Genomic DNA, 19,731 nt, shown 5'->3' with positions numbered 1-19,731 from the left:
GATACCCATCTCAGATGGAATAAGTTGTGGTCAAATATCAAGTATACCACACTAGAGCTGAAAACACCTTCGTCAAACAACACTTTATGGTTAATAATAATAATCCATCAACTGTCCTCATTACAGTCTCAATATTAACTCAGTATGTGTTGTTTCTAGTTTTGAAGGGTATCATCCCTTATTCATTTTAACATTTCATGGATAGATTCAAGCTCTTCTTTGAGTAAAGTTCCAGGCACTCCTGCCTTGCCTTCAGCACCCAAGATTCATAAAATGAGGAACAATGACATAGGAGATAAATTCTAAGTGTAAGGTATCAGCTTTGTTTCCAGTGCTTCTAACCTGTTATCCTGAATTAGTCTTCCCATTAATAACTTTACAATATGTCATCACGATTTCCTCTCATTTGCTTACCATGACAGGCAGTATTTGTGGGTCTTGGGTTTGGTCTTTACATCACGTTAGAGTGAATGTTACTTCAGCACAACTTTAGGTACCAGTGCTCTCGGTCTCACATCTTCTGTGAGCCCTACAAACACACTAAGTCTTTCAAAACACCACGAAGTGATTGGTTTTACACTGAATATTTCGCAAATAAAATCTCGCTATCCTGCCCATCAGAACTGTAAAGCAACATTCTTCGGATAATTCTGTAGTCCAATATCTTTAACGTGGCAATAGATCTATGAATGGCTGGGTCCAAACTGGAATGGCATGGTGAGTAAAAGAAGAATGGATTTAGGCCCAGTTCTCTGTACTGGAGATGAATGTTTTGAAATGCTCAGCATTCCGTTATTCATCTTTTTGTGTTGCTCTAGATCTATGAATAAAATGTGTATTAATGCATAGATTTCTTGGTCGATCATTTTGTCTAAGCATCACTGAAGAGGTATTTTCTTGTGGCATCCAACCCTGGCAGTTCCTTAAAGCAGTGTCTTTTGGTCATCAAAGAATTCCACGTTCACACTTTCGTTGACAAACACCTTGTCTTGAAATCTATACATCAAACATTTCATGCTCGCTCTTCTTGCATGTCTGCTATCTGATGAAACCCTTGGTGAAAAACATCCATATTTTTCACAATGTTTTGCTTTGAAAATAAATCATTTCTCAATACATAGATAGCAGCAATGGTCAATAATAATCGTAGGGGAGAGTTGGCGGAAAGCATAGTATAAAAGTATCTGCCCCAAGATCAGTTATGTGACACAAAGGCCTTCCCTTAGGGGATCGCCTTAGGCTCTAACAAAGACCCTGGTTGGTTGCCCTTTATTACGTTTAGAACCTGCTCCTGTCACTGTCACATTTAGTGGTGACAAGAAACCACATGTAGCCGATGCAGAGTTAGTACAAACCAGAAGTAGGAGAAGTATCTTCATCCTCAAGTATTACTATCAAAACTCAGTCTGAGTAGTTGCATGGTAAAGAAACAGTACCGAATGAAGCAAGCTTTGCCAATGCTGTGGATTGTCGTAACATGAATCTTACTTTGGATCTTGCATCAACATGTTCAGACTTAGTACTGCTTTTCCTCATCAACAATATAATGCAAGTATTGATTCCTTTAAATTGATAAGTATGAATGGGCACAGGAAATCAGCAACTATACTCACCCCTCCACCCCAGGCATCTACTGGAGTGAGGTCAAAGGTGCAGAGATTGGAGGTACCGATCATGTGAAAAAACAGGCGACGATCCTTGACGAAGGTTTGATAACAAGGTCCACCTGCCTCTAGTCCTCTATTGGGGTCTAGAGTATACCCCTATAAAATATATTGGAGGGAAATTACTCTATAGGTTCGGAGAGCATGGCTGAGTGAAAGTTAAATTACGGCTCACTAATTTGCACTAAATAGTGCAGGTTTAACCGAATATTTGAAGCAGAGAGACGTAGCTTTGTAGTCCTGATCAAAGCCACTTGACGCTTTGGCATGGTTGGTGAAAACCTATACACTTATTGTTAGAAATGGGGTTTCTGGTTGGTTTTCTTTCAGCACTTCCTTAGCTTGGAGTGAAAAGCAAAGCGCTCCATTTACCCTTTGCCGGGAAGAAAATCATAAACGCTCTCTAAAAGGAGGAAGAGCAGTCCTGTCCTTATCCTGCTCCAGGCAAGTTCTTTTTAAGATCCAGCAAATATCTTTTCCTGAAGTTTTTTGTATACGATGACTTCCAACAGGAGGCCAGCACATACAAGCCCTTGGAGATTCTTCACAAGCAGGACACCGCAGCAAGGCAACTATAATCAGTCCTTTTCCTCCACCACAGACAGAAGCGGCAAATGCAGGCCAACCCACCCCTCACACAGAAAAGGCTGTGCTCCACACACAGTCCTCTGCTCTTCTTCTTGGTAGGGTCCTCTTGTTCCTTGAAGTAGTCTAAAGTCCTGGGGTTTTAGGTCAAGTACTTATACCCCATGTTGTCATTGTTCTCTTTGCTGTAAGGGTCACTGACCCCAGTCCAAATGAGTCCTGTCCTCCCTGGTGAAGCTTGACCACAGGGGGCAGGGACAGCAGTGTGAAAAGGAGACACAGCCTATTCAGCCCAGCAATGAGTCACCCAGGCAAGTCCGGGCACACCTCATCCCACCAGTGGCTGTCTATAGTGAATGCATATCCCCAGCTCCTGTCACTCCAAAACCAGATGCTGAATACCAGACAGCCAGAGGCACACAGGATGATAAAGTAAGAAAATGCCTACTTTCTAAAAGTAAAACACAAGAAAGACCTAGCTTTAGAAATGGGAGTCTCTAGTTGGCAACAGCTTGCATCTTTGTCCAAATAGGAACCCTTCTTCCTAGTCAGGATAAGGGAGTTTTACTCCTAAAATAACCCCTGCTCACCCCCTTGGTAGCTTGGCACAAGCAGTCAGGCTTACCTTAGAGGCAGTGTGTAAAGCATTTGCCCATAACCAACAGTAATATAGTGTAAGCACTACAAAAGGACACCACACCAGTTTAGAAAAATATCCAATATTTTTATATACTTGAGTTGAGACAAGACCAAAAATGATAAAAGAGTACTCAAAATTCTTCAGTTATCCAGATATGCTTGAAAAACAGTTCCTTGATGTCGATAGCACTATCCGGGGCTATCACGGTGTTGAGAGCAAACAAATCCAAACAGTTCTGGCTGACTGCGGCGTCGCGGCCAGCTATGGCACCGGGAAGACCCGCAAACAGTACCTTTTAGAAATGTAGGGCGTCGGCGACCTCTTGTTGAACTTCTGAAAGCACGGCATCCGCAGGAGTTGGTTCCGGAGGTCGGTGCAGGAGTCGTCGGGGCCCTCGAAGTCACACATGTTGCAGGTCGACCTCCTTGTTGTTGAAGTCAGGAGCGTTGGCGCCGGCAGGTGTCATGTGCTGCAGTGCGAAGTGCAGCGGTGTGGCGTGTGGTACCCTCAGATCGTGATGAGAGCAGCGGCTCAGTGGTGGTGTCACATGGCGGCATTGGTGACACCAGGGTCACGGTGCAAAATGGATGCGGTGCTCGTCGCGATGCTGGCAGGTTGCGGAGCAAGCAGCGGCATCGTCGTTGCTGAAGAGCTGTCGTCGGCTGACAAACTGGAGTCGATGGTACCGGCATCGGTAGGCCAAGCTGAGGTGCGGGATGAGGGCGGTGCGTTGTGTAACGTTATGACGGTGCAAGCAGGGGCATAGATTTCGGTGTGGAGGGTCATCATCGAGGATACCAAGGCGTCGACATGAAGCGTAGCGGTGCGGAGTGCGGTGCCCACAGGTCGGGGTGTAGGCAGCGGCTCGGTGGCGGCATCAGCAGGCGTCATGAGACCAGGGTTGTGGTGCAGCATTGCGGGGGTGCCTCTGTGGTGTTGTTAGGACATGGAGTCGGCAGCGGCATCGTGGACAGCGTCAGGTTGCTTTTTCTTCTGTTACAGCACAACACACACAGTCCCCAGTGCTGAGGGCAGAAGAATTTGAAGTCTTTGCTGTTCCTGAGACTTCTTGGACAGGGGGCAAGCTCTACCTCAAGCCCTTGGAGAAACTCACGAAAGTAAATTGCAGAAAGTACAGTCAAGTCCTTTCACTGCCCAAGACAGAACAAGCTACTGAAGGCAAACCCAGCAAAGCACACAGCAAAGTGGTAGTTCCTCCTCACAGCTTCCCCAGCTCTTGGCAGTCTTCTTGATCCAAAATAGTTCTAAAGTTCTGGGGTTTGGGCCCCAATATTTATACCACCAAATCCTTTGTTCTCTGAAGGCAGAGAGTGTCTGTACCTAGTCAAAAACAGGTCTGTCCTCCTGGGCTCCTGGGTGCAGCTTCCTGGCAGGAGGTGGAGACAGCATTGTTTGAGAGCAGACCTGGCCCAGGTAGCTGAAATGAAATCTCCTCCCCTACTCTATATTCTATGAGTGCTCAGGTCAGTTAAAGGAAATCTCTACCCCCCTACTCTCTACTCAATGCAGACCCTATTCAGCCTAGCCCTGACCCATCAGACTGCTGGAGCCATGAACCTCTTGAGCCCCCTGTCACTCACACACCAGACATGGAACACACTACCTAGCAGAGGCATCCTGGATGGTTAGGCAGGAAAATACCTACTTTCTAAAAGTGGTATTTTCAAACACAGAATGTAAAAATCACCCTCACTAAAAGATGTATTTAACATTCTTAGTTCAGGCATACTAAACGTGTTTTTCTTCTTTGTTCCCTTGGACAGTTAGGATTATAAGTTGTTATAATCAAACTGCCAATTCTGGCCTATGGGAAAACGTAGCCTTGCAATAGTGAAAAACTAATTTGGCTGTAATTCACTATCAGGACATTCCACACACACCAGGGCAAGTCTTACCTTGAGTATGCAATGCACCCTGCCCACAGGGGTAATTGGGCCTACCTTAGGGGTGACTAACATGTAGAAAAGGGAAGGTTTAGGGACTGGCAAGGGTGTGCACTTGCCAAATCGACATGGCAGTCCCAGACTGCACACAGGCTCTGTAATGGCAGGCCAGAGTTACACCTTATGGGCTGTTTGTTTGGGTTGGCACAATCCAGTGCTGCAGCCCACAGATTCACAGACCCTGGCACACTCAGTGCACATTACTAGGGACTGACACATAAATCAAACAGGTCAATCATGGAAACACCAATCCATAACACATTTTACTTCAGGAGCACTTGCACTTTACCACTGATCAGCAGTGAGAAAAGTGCGCAGAAACACTATGCCAGCATAAACAGAGTCAAAACCGGGAGGTCAGAAAGCAAAAAACTCAGGGGAAACACACCAAAAGAAGCCCAGTCTAACACCTAGCCACTGTTTTGTTATGCTGCAATCTACTTAAGACAGACACAAAGAGCCATTGTTTGAATCCCAATGGATCTGGCTATTTATTTAAACGTTTCTTTATGTGCATGAAAAAAGCTTTTTTTATTTTTATTTCATAACAATCTGAAGTAAGGAATATTCATTCCAAACTAAGTAGACAAAGTGTACAAATAACATATACATTAATGAAACATGAATATTTACAACATCAAAACAAATAGTAATGCACCAATCTCTTTGCACATTTGGTGAACATTTGGAATAAACCCTTCAGAACTCTTTCAATTTTATTTCAAAGAGGGAATACTGTACATTGGGAACAAATTATAAGCGGAAAGCTTTCTGATACACATAAAGAAATGGATAAAAAAATAACCAGATCCATTGGGAATCAAACATTGGCTCTTTGTGTCTGTCTTAAGTAGATAGCAGACTAGCAAAACAGTAGCTAGGTCTTTCTTGTGCTTTACTTAAAAAGGCCCTACCTGGCTATTGTCTTTGGGCCTAACCTCTCTGTGTATAATACTTTCTGAAAGTGGCATTTTCAAACACAGAATTTAAAAAACACCTTTAGCAAAAGGTGCATTAATACATTCTTATTTCAGAGAGCCTAAACTCCATTTCTCCATCTTGTCCCTAAGGAAAGTCATACATGTAAGCTGTTACAAAGCAACGCCCATGTCAGCCTATGAGACAGAAGCCTTTCAATAGTGAAAAACAAAATAGACAGTATTTCACCATCAGAACATTTCACATACACTGCACCCTGCTCATCGATGTATCATGGGCCTACCGTAGGGGTGCCTTACATGTAAGAAAAGGGAAGATTGGATCCTTTCCTGATGGTTCACTTGTCAGGGAAATATGACAGTTTGAAACTGGGCACTCAGTCACTACAGGGGCAGGTCTGAGACACATTTACAGGGTTACTCAAGTGGGTGCCACAACTAGTGCCACAACTAGTGTTGCAAGCCCACCAGTTGCATTTGATTTACAGGCCCTGGCACACACTTTGCACTTTACTAGGGACTTACCATTACATCAAATATGCCAATCATGGATAACCAATCATATCTTATTTTATAAAGAGAGCAAATGCACTTAAGCAGTGGTCAGTATGGGTAAAGTGCCCAGAATCCTACACCCAGCAAAAACAGTGCAGAAATATAGGCGGCATAAGGCAAAAAGTTTGGGGATAAACCTGTCAAAAGGGCCAGGTTTAACACCTATAAATGTCAAAGCTAAATAAATCACTCCTAGCACATCACATTTCTGCTTTAAACCATGCTTAAGGTTCCAGAAATAAAACTTATATTCAGGTATATAATTAAAGGAAGTTTTAAACATAGGTCTCCCGATACAGAGCCCAAAGAGCTCTTATGAGATTCAAAGTAGAGCCCGCCCAGATACATTAGGCACCTAGGTGTAAACGTTCTGATGAAGCATGCCAATGGGAACCACAATGGAAGAGAGTTATTTAAAAAAAAAAAGTAGACATGCCCCACCCACGCCAGGGTGTGAGAGGTAACTAGCCAGCGCATTTTCTCTTAATGCGCCTCAGTGTGACTTCAAAGAAAATAAAGAAACGTTTAGGATTTAACAAGCATTCATTCTGAATACCTTTCTCAACCTCACAGAGATGCCATTTCAGATCAAAGAATTAAGGGCGTTTACATTTCCAAAGCTCAAGATTTAGAACCGTCTGCCAGCAGTACACTGCCCAGTATGTGCTACAAGCATAATGAAGAAATCAAATTAGAAGTAGCCTCAGCAGATGAAGTAGCATAAGGATTCTATATCAGTGGTCTTGTCACAAAGAACGAACGCTAATAACTTTTTTGTTCTTTTGCCTCTAGGGCCATACAACCTTATATTCGTTATCAATTTTCCCTTTTTTAATCTGTGCTTCTGGGTGATTTGTGTATTATCTGCAACGCACAGCAGCCATCCGAGCGGGGACGTATCAATCCCTAAGGGTTCATTTAGCATATTTTGTACTGTAAAATAAGATATTATCTAAGAAACCGTTTAGGGCTGATTTTTTGAAGGCTTAATGTTAACCTAAACGTGATCATGTCTGCCGAGAGCAGTCTGCCAGACGTACAACTCCAAGGAACATTAGTCATTAGATCGGGAAAGGGCTTTGTGGGCTAAAACACTGTACAAAAGTGTATTACTTCATTTGGTTAAACCCTTTCCTTTTAATTGTTGTTTTCATTTAGCGGTTTTTACATTTCTTTCATTTTCTTTCTCATGCTAAATGTTTGTTCCTTATTGCTCTCGCTTTTCTTTTGTTCTTTGTTACAGATCATACTTTTTTCTCCCCCCATGTGCCCTTTCTGCCATGGCCTCTCTTACCCTATCCCCTACTGTCATTATGTTGTTTGCTAAATTCGTCTCCCTGGCCCTTCTTCATGGAGTTTTTAAATCTTTATAAATAAGCAAATACCCTAATGTGAAACATTATAACCTGTAATCATTCCAAATTGACCTGCTTGACTTTTTTGTGGGAAAGGTCGAGGGAGCAGTACTTCATACGAATGTAGTATTCTTTGAATGGCACTCCAAAACATTTCACAAAACACTGCATTTATATAATTTGTGACTTTACTGATATCTAGTGGGATGCAATAAAAAACCCTAGTCGAGGAACTCACAAAGAGTGTGGCAGTTATGGATATTATTCAGAACGAAATCTACAAGTATCATAATTTAATTATTCGATTGCAATGCAAAAAAGGGACATAGAAATGAAAATGTTTTCGTTATTGTGATTTCATCAATCGGCTGCAGGGTTTTAGTATGTATTAAAGAACAAACTTTCTTAGATTAAGTAAGGATCAGTTTAAGTAGAAATATAATTAATGAGGGTAAGGGTTAAGGAGATATGGTCAAGGTGCATATAAGTCTTAGGTTTAGAGTTAAGACCTCAATTAGAATAGGGCTAGACTAGGAGTGGCACATTTCTATTTCATCATATCAGAAATCGTAATTTGACGTAAAGTACCATTTTCAATAACTGATGGTTCACTGATGGTTTTCATGGTTGCATTCACATAATATCTGATGGTCGCTGTAACATTTAAAAAAAGTAAAATATGATGACATTTCCTTCATCTTCTGAGTCAAAGTGAGATTAAACGTTTATCTAAAAAGACATAATTTGATTATGAGCCAACGGTAATAGTACGGTTTAAACCACTGTGTTGAGTGTCAATTAGCATGAGAAGTAAGACCCTAATTGGCCTGCTGTGGGAACCCAGCCCTTCCACAGGCAGCAAAGGGATTCACCCACTCCATGTTCAATCCCAGAGGCTTATGGTGCCTGGCCTAGGGGTGCTGCAAGTGCTACGAGAATTCTGTCTGGACCAGAGGCGAAGATTGTGGTCAAAACTTTCTTCCTTTATTATTTCCAGCAGCATTTAACTTTAAACTACCTTTCCCAACCAACACCGGGAAAGGACTACAAAACAAAGTTAATCTAATCAGCAACAAGGTCAGGTCCATATAACCAACAGTCTCCTGGTCAACATCCTCTTTCTTTCTTGCTTCCAGCAGCAGATAAGTCTACTCACTTTCCTTACTCTAATTGCAGTCATACAGTGTTATTGACACATACTTTATATTTTCAGATCCCCGCCATGGGAGCGTGACTCTGTGCTCCATTCACAGCTTCATTTGAAATGTTTGTCAGGGCTGGGTAAATGTGGTGAAGCATTCCGCCGGCTAGAGTGAGCCCGGAGTGATCACTAGAGATGCTTACCTCGTCTTGTTGCTCCACGGGGGCATTGCTCATTTCCAGTCAGTGAAACTGAAGAGCCGACAACCATGGAACCCTCCTGCCTCTTCTCAAACTGCCTTGGAAGCCTGCAACACCCCGCTGGGGTCTGTAAAATTGCTTTTCACACTCATATTCATAGCCAAAGATGCCTGGTTTCACCAGGTCTATATGCAGATTTCAGACGCTTACAGCATAGTCTTGCTCAGTGCCGCTTGTAGAGCTGGGTACAGGGGGCAGCACATATTTTTCCCCTTTGTATCCCAGTAGAGAGCTACAGCTCCAGGGCTGAGACCCTTCAAGTGCTTCTAGCATGCCAAATTTAAACTGGTATCATCCAGTGTCTAACACAGCCCTCCTGGGCTACCCAAAATCACTGATATAAGGCCACTAACACGCCCTGCGTACCCAAACCTGTCTGGTTGCCCCCAGCACTGAACATTTCTCCCCTTCCTGCTCCTGTTATTACTAGAGCTTTTGGCTCCTGAGAATTACAGTCACCATGCAGCGACAAGAGCAATACTTAGAGGAAGAATCCATCATGGCTTCTACTACTAGATGATGAGTATTGTGAGACAGTGGATGTCTCCATTCACCATGTGGTGGCTGCTGTCATGGGGCTTATTGAAAGCACCTGATATAATTGGCACATTCTTATTCCGGCCCCCTAGACCTGCCCGTGACCAGTCTGCGGCCTTATGTTCTTTGCAGAAACCTAATCAACCTTTGAGCTGAACTCCCAAGTGCAAAGGGGATTTTAACATGTGTGCTCTGCCCAATCAGACCTGGACGTGGCGGACAACACTTTGGTGGACCACTTGACCTGACTTCGCCCCCTTCCCTGCCACTGGGTGAGGATGACAATTTCCATGGGGACTCTGTAGTATATTTATCTTTCTTCCATTTCCATGCTCTACTATAGTTCCTACCTATGTCACTCATTCCAGAATGTACATGGCTCTGTCTCCTTCTAGTGTTCTAGTTGGTGACAGTTTGTGCCTGGCCAGCTTGTGTTGTGGTTGCTTCTTTCTGCTTCTCTGCAATAAACCCTTATTGCTACAACTGCGGTCTCCACCTATTTACTACAATTTTGGCGACGTTACCTGCTGGCCAGTACCATTGAAGACCTCATCTTGATGCCTGGATTCAAGATTTGTAATGGAAAGCAGATTTTAGCGGAGCTTCCTCAACGTGAAACGAACCTACGGCGTGTTGGCCTCGTCAATGTCCTTTGGTCTACTTCCGTTTCCAAAAGAAGACGCCTATCTGGGGTAATTTCCTTAATTTGAGCTGGTTTGAAGAATGCAGCTCGAGCGCAACCAGTGCTGACGTCATCTGAAGTCAACAGAGCGAGCCCGGCACGTGACAGACTGGTGAGTCAGCCACGAGAGTTATTGTGTTGTCACCGGGAGCCCTGACGTCGGCGGAGTCTGCGCGTCAGCCAGCGGAGCTCGAGCACAGAGCTGTTGCCTGGTTACCAGCGAGACGCCGAGACACTCCAACCAGTTACCCCGGAGACGCCGAGACGCACCAGCGGAGTCAGCGCGTGAGTCAGTGAGCCCGAGCGCAGTGTTGTTGCCTGGCGTTACCAAGGAGACACTCCTTTGTGCGTTTCAAGTCTCGTTTTCGAGCACCTCTAGCCTCGTTTTCAGCGGCGGCCATCTTATCCTCTGTTTGCCATCCAAGCCTCGTTTTCACCGCAATTCAGCCGGTTTGGGCTATTTTAAAAAAAAAATTTGCCGTTTCAAGCCAAACTCCTGCCTTTCACCGCAATTCAGCCGTTTTGGGTTATTGTAAAGCGGAATTTTTGCTATTTCAAGTCAAAATCCTGCCTGATCCTACTGTACATCCCCAGTATCGTTTTGGACACTTTTGAATAGGAAGAGGTATGTTGCTATAATTCAATACTGTGTTCTGTTGTGCAAAAGCAGTGTTTATTTTGTTTTTCATTCTGCATAATTAAGTGAACATGGCACAACAATTCGTAGTAACTTTGCCTCCTCAGTTTTTACCTGAACCCGGTGTACCTGAGATACCTTGGGAGGACTGGTACATTATGTTTGACAATTACTTGGAAGCGCTTGATGGACAGGAATTTTCACCCAAAAGGAAAAAGGCTATCCTTTTGAGCACTCTGGGCAAGGAAGGGCAGAGAGTTTTTAGGTTCCTACCTATCACACTTGGAGCTAGTGGACATGACATTGATGAGTTTAAGGAGGCAGTTGATCGTTTGGAGATCAGATTTGCAAAAGAGGAGAATCTGATTATGAACCGCTATAAGTTTTACACACAACGTCAAAAGGAGTCAGAAACGATAGATGACTTCGTGGCAAGACTTAGGGAACTTTCCATAAAGTGTAAGTTCGGTTCTATGAACGACGAGCTCATAAGAGATCAGTTAGTTGTCCAGTGCTCAAGTAAGAAAATCCAAGAGAGGCTATGGGCAGCTAAGAACCCGACCTTGAAGGATGCAATTGATCTGGCCAAAGTAATTGAGGAGTCTAGTAAGTGCATGAAGGCCCTAGATTCACACAAATCTACTCCACATCAAGAAGTTTCTGTGGTCACTGACAAAGGTGGTAGTACGGAATGTGAACACTGTTCTGGAGATAATGTTGCTGTAGTAAAAAAACAGACCCAGACCCTTTGTCAAGAAATCCTCAGTAAGCAAAGTTTGCAACAGGTGTGGCAGTAGTAGTCACTCTTCCGACGCGAGGTTTTGCTTTGCCTCTAACAAAGAGTGTTTGAAGTGTGGGAAAGTTGGACATTTTTCCAAAATGTGCAAGGCGAAAACCAGACAGAGAGTGAATATTGTTGATGACTACGTTGATGACTCTGCAGTTGAACCTGATAGACTTCTAGTCATTGACGATGTTGATGTCATCTGTGACGATCCAAGGCAAACCAGACCCAAAGCCATATTCAAGATTGACTCCCACGAGGTGTTGTTGATGGTGGACACCGGTTCTCGCCACACCATCATACCCAAGTCTACTTTCGATGCCTTTTGGGAGGGGGTGAATTTACAACGAAGTGACATTTCCCCTAAAGGTTTCAATGGTCAGAAAATTGAAATCCTTGGTTTCTTTGAAACTGAGATCACATTTGAGAAGAGGTCTATTTTTGGGAAAGTTTATGTTTCCATTGATGGTCCGCCTATTCTAGGGTGGGTACATCAATATGACCTCTATATCGTCATCAATCCTAGAGCAAAGAACCAAATCATGGTGGTTGATGATGACTCCATTGAGTTTATCCTGTCTGAATTTGGGTCTGTGTTCAGGGAGGAGTTGGGTGAGCTTCGGGGTTATGCCCACCTTATAAAGTTGAAGAAGGGAAGTTTGCCTGTGCAACATCGTGTAAGGAGAATTCCCATCTCCATCCGCAGTGAGGTAAAACTTTTAATTGAAGAGATGCTCCAGTCTGGTGTAATTGAGCCTACAGAAGCATCGGCATGGGTTTCGCCCGTCGTGATTTCCAAGAAATCAGACGGAAAATTAAGATTCTGTGTGGACCTCAGGTCCCTAAACAAGTGTGTCGTTGCGGACACCTTCCCTTTACCCAATATTACGGAGATGGTTTCCACTCTTCAGGGCGCGAGATATTTCTCCAAACTCGATCTGAAGAGTGCCTACCATCAGGTTAAGCTCCATGAGTCATCGAAGCATCTTACCGCCTTCATCACCCCAGAGGGGATCTTTCAATTTACTCGTCTTCCCTTTGGGTTGATTTCGGCGGCGAGTGTCTTCCAGAGGTTGGTCAGCGAAATCTTTAAGGGACTCAAAAATGTGGTATTCTTTCAAGATGACATCTTGGTCTTTGGAGAGTCTGTGGCTGATCACAACCTTGTCCTCAGGAATGTTCTACATAGAATATGGGACACCGGCCTTACATTACGTAGGGAGAAGTGTTCCTTTCTCGTAGAGAACATCGAATACTTGGGACATGAAATTTCAGTCAATGGAGTCAGACCCAAGAGGAATCTTCTTGATGCAATACGCTTAGCTCCTTGCCCGTCTGACAAGGACCAGTTGCGGTCATTCATGGGCTTGATCGAATACTACTCCAAGTTTGTGGAGAGATTCTCAGAGAAGACTTTGCCTCTGAGGACCTTGTTGAAGAAGGGTTGTAAGTTCTCATGGGGATCTGAAATGGAAGCTTGCTTCAATAGCATTAAGGAGGCTATATGTAATGCTAAGGTTCTGGCACCCTTTGATACTGCCAAGTCCTCCACTTTATTGGTAGATGCCAGTGCCTGTGGTCTTGGTGCGGTCTTGCTTCAGTCCCACAAGGACGGTGACAGGCCGGTTGCTTTTGCCTCACGCACTCTTTCAAAATGCGAACAGAACTATTCTGTTATCGAGAAAGAGGCTTTGGCTGCTGCGTGGGGTGCTCATCATTTTCGACCCTACCTATGGGGCACCCGCTTCAACCTTAAGACTGACCATAAACCCCTCATTCGCATCCTCTCTCCTGGTGGAGGAGCATTTGGTTCTCCAAGGTTGGCAAGGTTGGCCTCGAAACTCCAGGAGTACCATTTTGACATTTCCCACATTTCTGGGTGGAGGAACTTCCAGGCTGACTGTCTGTCTAGGTTAGCTGTTCCGTCTGGTGCAGATGTTGGTTTCAGTCTGGAGGGTCATGATGAGAATGTTGCCTGGATCGATGATGTTCTTCTACTATCTGAAAGTTCTTTTTCTCGTTCTGAGTGGGTGGATGCCATGTCCAGGGATAGTGTGTTACAGGAAGTTATCCAGCTCATCAAGTTGGGTTCCCGCAGGGAGAGCTGTCTCCATGTCTCTGTCCGTCCTTTTCTTAAGGTCATTGATGACTTGTCTGTTTGCGATGACAACGTCATAATGCGTGGTGACAAATTTGTGCCTCCCGCTGACTTGAGACCAAAGCTCATTTCTTTAGCACACGAGGGTCACCTTGGCCAAACCCTGACGCAACAGCGTCTCAAGTTGAACTTCTGGTGGCCCGGAATGGACTCCATGGTGTCCTCATGGGTTGAGGATTGTCATACCTGCAAGGTGGGTGAGAAGAGGCTTAAAGTTTCTGTGGGGTCTGAGATGGGTGCGCTGCAGTTTCCCGAAATTCCGTGGCACACCATCTGTTTGGATTTCATAGGCCCCATGGCTGAACTACCTCTTCCTCAGAGATTTGCTGTTGTCATTGTCGACTGCCATTCCAAGTGGTTGTCTGTGGAGTTTCTTAAGGATATTACTACGGCCACTACCATTAGTCATCTGAAGTCTTTGTTTTTTAGAGAGGGTTTCCCTAGTGTTCTTATAACTGACAATGGTACACAGTTGGTTTCGCATGATATGCAAACCTTTTTGTCTGATTGTGGCATTTCCCATCATAGGACCTCCCTCTACAACCCCCAGGGTAACGGCCTTTGTGAGCGCCTTAATAGATTGGTGAAAGGTACCGTTCAAATGGCTCTCTCCAGTGGTTCTTCTGTCTCTTCCCTTGTTAGTGAAATGGTTTATGCGTACTGTACCACCCTTCATGGTTCCCACACCACTTCCCCTTTTGAGATGATGAGGGGTAGAGTTCCCAGCACCAAACTCATTCCCTCTTGGCTCAAGGACCTGGTCTGTCAGTCTCTTTTGGGTGATGCCTCCAGGGTGGCTCCTAAGTCTCCGAGTAAGGGCACAGTGGGTTCGCCTGGAAAGTCTCCTTTGAGTAGGAGTTCTGTAGGTCTGTCTTCTAAGGTTCCTTCTCGCAAACCCCTTGTAGGCTGTAAGTCCTCTGGTCAGGTTGTTGCTAGTAAACTTGCTAAAGGTGACCTGGTCAAGGTAAAATCTGGTCGTGTCTCAGGTGGTTTGTCCAAGTTCCGTGGCCCTTTCCTCGTCAAGATGGTCTATCCTCACTATGTTGTCCTCTCTAATGGGGAGAAATGGAATTTAAGGAGGATTGCTCTCTACCAGAAAGCTGGTCCTGTTGTTGGTCCTGGTCCTGCCCTTTCTCCTGCTCCTGTCCAAGACCTTCCCTCTTCGGGGTTCATGTTTGTTCCTTCTCAGGATTCTCCTCATGTGGTTCCTGCTTCTGTGAGCGTCTTGACTAGGGGTGATGGTGGGGGGGATGCTCCTGACCCCGTTGTGCCTGTTCCCGATCCTATTGCCATCCCTGATTCTAACCCAAGTTCCTCTTTGCCTGCAACTAGGCCTCAAAGGTGCCACCGACCTCCTGCCTACTTGAATGATTTTTGTTGCGGTTAGGTTTTTTAGAGGGGTGACGTGTGTCCCTTTCAATGCTTATTTATTCTATGATGTTTTCAACTTTTATCCTTACTTCAGGAGTTCAACTTTTATCTTTACTTCAGGAGCTCTCTTCTAGTCTTGTGTTAAGTTTCCTTTCCATGACATGCTTACCTTTGTGTTAAGTTTCCTTTTACTTCTTTTGTTTTAATTCTACGAGAGGAGATGTGTTGTATATTTATCTTTCTTCCATTTCCATGCTCTACTATAGTTCCTACCTATGTCACTCATTCCAGAATGTACATGGCTCTGTCTCCTTCTAGTGTTCTAGTTGGTGACAGTTTGTGCCTGGCCAGCTTGTGTTGTGGTTGCTTCTTTCTGCTTCTCTGCAATAAACCCTTATTGCTACAACTGCGGTCTCCACCTATTTACTACAGACTCCAATGACAAGGCGGACCCCTCTAGGCCCTGACGTCCTTTTCTGGCCACCCCACCTAATGCACCCTCTGATGCAAAGACAGAAGATTCCTCAGACATGCTCGACCTCGGCAACTTAATACATCCACTCTCAGTGGATTGGTTCCCGTCAGCAAATGTGGGCGAATATGAAGCAAGCTGACTGTAGAAGCTGCTAGAGAAGGAGGACCTGCCTCAGGGCTCAGTGTCTGAATCTCTCTCTAAATGGCAAGGTGGCCCTTACAACAGAAATATACACTAGGTTGGCCACATTCCTCCAAAAATATATTAGGGACCCTGAGAAATGTATCGATAGGTTCTGGAATTCCTGCCAGGAAAAACTACTGGACATCATAGGACCGCTCACTAAAATTCTGAAACTGGCAGAGGAGGCTAAGGCTCCCAGTACTGTGATTTCCTCGGACATGCTATCGGGCTTGGAGCAAAGTGCAGTGATTTTCCAGGGGAACACCAATTGCGCACTGTCAGAGGTGAGACGCCGGTCCCTCCTAATTAAGGTGGATCTCAAGCTGGGGGATTTGGCAACAACTAGGGAAGGTGCAATGGCTCAAGGAAGGCTTTTTGGAGAGTCTTTCATCAAGGAACTAGGAAAATGTGTGACTACATTCACATAGCTCGCTAAGGCTCAGGCATCGATTATAAAGATCTTCCACCCCAGAATTTTTTTCTGGGCCAGCAGTGGCAGAGGGTGCTTGGCTGGCTACTTCTACACACAAGGCCCTCCTAGGGTTAACGCATACCACAGAGGCCAGGACCAGTCCTACACCTGGGAGGTCTTCCCCATGAGAAGAGGCTTCAGAGATCGCAATACTAGAGGCACTGGCAGGGGACAATTCCTGTCTGCCCAATCAGGTGAGTTTTCTCCCTTCTTCCCAACTAAAGGTGGGAGGTAATTTGGCTTTGTTTCTACACAATTGTTAGGCTCTTACCTATGCTGCATGGGTTTTGCAAACTGTACAAGAATTTCAAATAGAGTTTTATGGCTCCCCTGTCCAACGCTTGCACCCTCACCTGCTTGTCTTTTGAAAGGACTAGGCTGCCTAATAGAACTGGAGGCAACGGACCTGCCCCGAAAGGATGCGATTACCCCTACACAACTCCACCCTCATGGATTTCTCTGCAATATCTTCCTGGTGAAGAAGCAAGATGAAGGCCAAAGGCCGGTGATCAACCTCAGTGAATTCAATGGGTGGCTGCTTTATTGCCACTTCAAGATGGAGAGCCTAAACCTTTTGTACTATCACCTCAAGCCGGACGACTGGATGGTTGGTCTCGATCACGAGGACGCATATTTGACAGTTCCCCATTATCTGCAGTTCCTTCAGTTCCGGTGGCCGGATCAGTTCTATGAGTTCAAGACCATGCCTTTCAGGCCCTCTCAGCCCCTTGGTGCTTCACCAAGGTGTTGAAGTCTATCATAGAGGCACTCAGAACATAGAGTTACTGGCTAATTATCTACCTCGGCGATCTTCTTCTCATGTATCAATTCCCAATCACTCTTTTTGGATCAATTGCAAAAGATGATTAATTTGCAAGAAAGCCTGGGGTTTATTATCAACAAGAAGTGTCTTGTGACCCCTTCCAAACAGACCATCTTTCTGAGGTATATCATCAAAGGTAGAATGAACAGAAGAGTTATACCTATGTTACTTTGTGTGGAGCATAGAAGGTTACATGTCTGCTCTTTTTGTTTATCTCTGATTTTGGTTGAAATTGGCAGATTGGGAGAGTCATCTGTTTTAGATTCACTGAAGTATTCAAAGATGTAGTCATTGAGACATACAGAAATTTATAGATTTGTTCTTGCTTCTCCATAGGGACAATGTATTCCCAATCGAGAACCCACTTTTCCAACTACCTATCAACATTAAGGAGTTTTCAAACGGGGGACTAGACAAGGCTGCCCACTGTCTCCGGTGTTATTTGCCTTTTTTATTGAGCCCTTGGTGATAGCCATCCGGAATAGGGTTGATATGTGTCCTCCTCTACCAACTATGGGAAAACTTTAATTATATGCTGATGATGTCATGCTCATAATAAGGGCTGAGACGGAGGTGCAAGCAAAATCTTTTGAGATTTTTGAGCAATTTGAGTTGCTCGGAGGATACAAAATCAATTTTCAAAAACCTGAAATAATACAGTGTGGCTGTAAGCCTGAGGATTTACATGCTGATACCTCTCCTTGTCTAAATACTAAACCGAAAAGATATCTGGGTGTTTATTCATTGGCTCGAATTTCTGAATTATATGATTTAAACTTTGCTTCCCTTCTGCGAAAAGTCCAGGACTTATTCCTTCGATGGAATTCCCTTCCATTAACTATTATGGGCAGGGTTGCATTGATTAAAATGTCTGTTCTTCCGTTATTAATTTTTTTATTTTCTACGATCTCCTGTGTTTTAATGGCTTCTTTTTTTGCTAAGTTAGAGTCCATGTTTACATCTTTTCTCTGGGGTAAGAAAGTCCCCCGAATTGCACTCAGCACTTTATATGAGGAACTGAAAAATGGCAGATTTGCTCTCCCCAACCTCAGGGATTATTATTTTGCATTGTTTGCACAATATATGTCAAGGTTTAAGCCGGCACTACAAACAGGTCTATTTATAAACTATTTCATAAAGTTAATTTGCGATTCAGATACATGCCCATTAAAAATTGTAAAATCTCCTAAACTAGTACGGTATACGTGTATGCAGTGGTTTTTCCATGAATGCCAGCTTTTCTATAGAAGATATTCAATCCCCATTATCAACTCCTCAACTCCGTTATCCAACTTCATATCTCTATCTTAGATTAGAGATCCAACTGTAATTAAACAAAAATGGGCCAAGGCTGGCTTTGGGAAAATCTCTGATTTCTTAAGGAATGATTGTTGGCTGAATATTTCCAAATGACTTCCTTCTCCTTGGGTCATATAATATTTTTAGCAATTTTTTAAGTAACCTTGATTTGTTACAAATTATCAAACGTAAAAATGTAGTACATGAATTATTAGACAAAACTATGGTTAAGAAACATGGGGAATGGAAACAGTGTTTAGCCTCTATCAAGGGTATAGATCTTGTGGAGAAAGCAATAACTAAATGGGGAAAACATGAAGAGTTGGAAATCACAGCGAGTATGTGGTCGGTATTAAATAAACTTAACTTTAGCACGCTAAGGGGGGCTAACTGGCGTAGGATGTTATTCTTTAGCAAATGGCTGCTTAATAGAACCCCACTTTTTCTATCTAAGGTTTATCCCAATCAATCTGGGCAGTGCTTTTGTTGTCTTAACCATCCTTCAGCAAATTGGACACATCTCATATCACAGTGCCTCTCGATCCAGGAGCTCTGGAATTCTATTTTTTGCTATTTGGAAAACGAATCCGCAATCACAATATATTCAAATATTCGGCTGAAAGTGGCTATGACCCTGCTTTACATTTTCCTGACAAGGTGATCAAATTATTATATATCAAAATGGCAGTTCCTATATTGCTCTTGCTTTACAGATCTTATACCAACCAAAGGTGAATGGGTTCGGGAAAAAAAGCAGATATGAGTTTATGCACTGCAAATTGGGGGGCTTAAGAAGTTTGAGAAGGTTTAGGTAGCTTATTTCGATTAAAATCTTAAAATCGTACCTATATTTTAGGAGGTATTTTTAGTATGTTCGAATCCTATCTATAGTCATATTTTTGACATAATTGCATATCCTTCGGGATTTGATTGCACTATAGACCCTTATTCTTAGCACTTTGATGCACTATAAGACATTTTAGTTTTTATTGCTATGTATCTGTATTGGCTGTTATGGGATGAAATATCATTCATAGCAAACATGTTGATTTTTCTACATACTTTAATGTACCCAAGGCTCAATCAATTGCTTAGTTTGTGTTAATACTGGCAGTTGACATTGTATTAAATTATCAGGCGTTGCTTTCTTTAAAGTCATATTTATAAGATTTATAAGATTCATCTTCTCGTACATATTAACATTTCTG

At 43.7% G+C, this 19,731-nt stretch overlaps 1 protein-coding gene across 1 annotated transcript in view; it reads left to right on the top strand.

Annotated features, from left to right (window-relative positions):
* PTPRT (protein tyrosine phosphatase receptor type T) overlaps nucleotides 1-19,731 on the top strand; it is a 1,693,536-nt gene that overhangs the window by 1,617,888 nt on the left and 55,917 nt on the right. The gene's annotated exons all lie outside the window — the stretch shown is intronic.

Source organism: Lissotriton helveticus, chromosome 7, assembly GCF_964261635.1.
Source record: "Lissotriton helveticus chromosome 7, aLisHel1.1, whole genome shotgun sequence".
Taxonomy (NCBI): Eukaryota; Metazoa; Chordata; class Amphibia; order Caudata; family Salamandridae; genus Lissotriton; species Lissotriton helveticus.
This window is presented reverse-complemented; position numbering and strand designations above follow the sequence as displayed.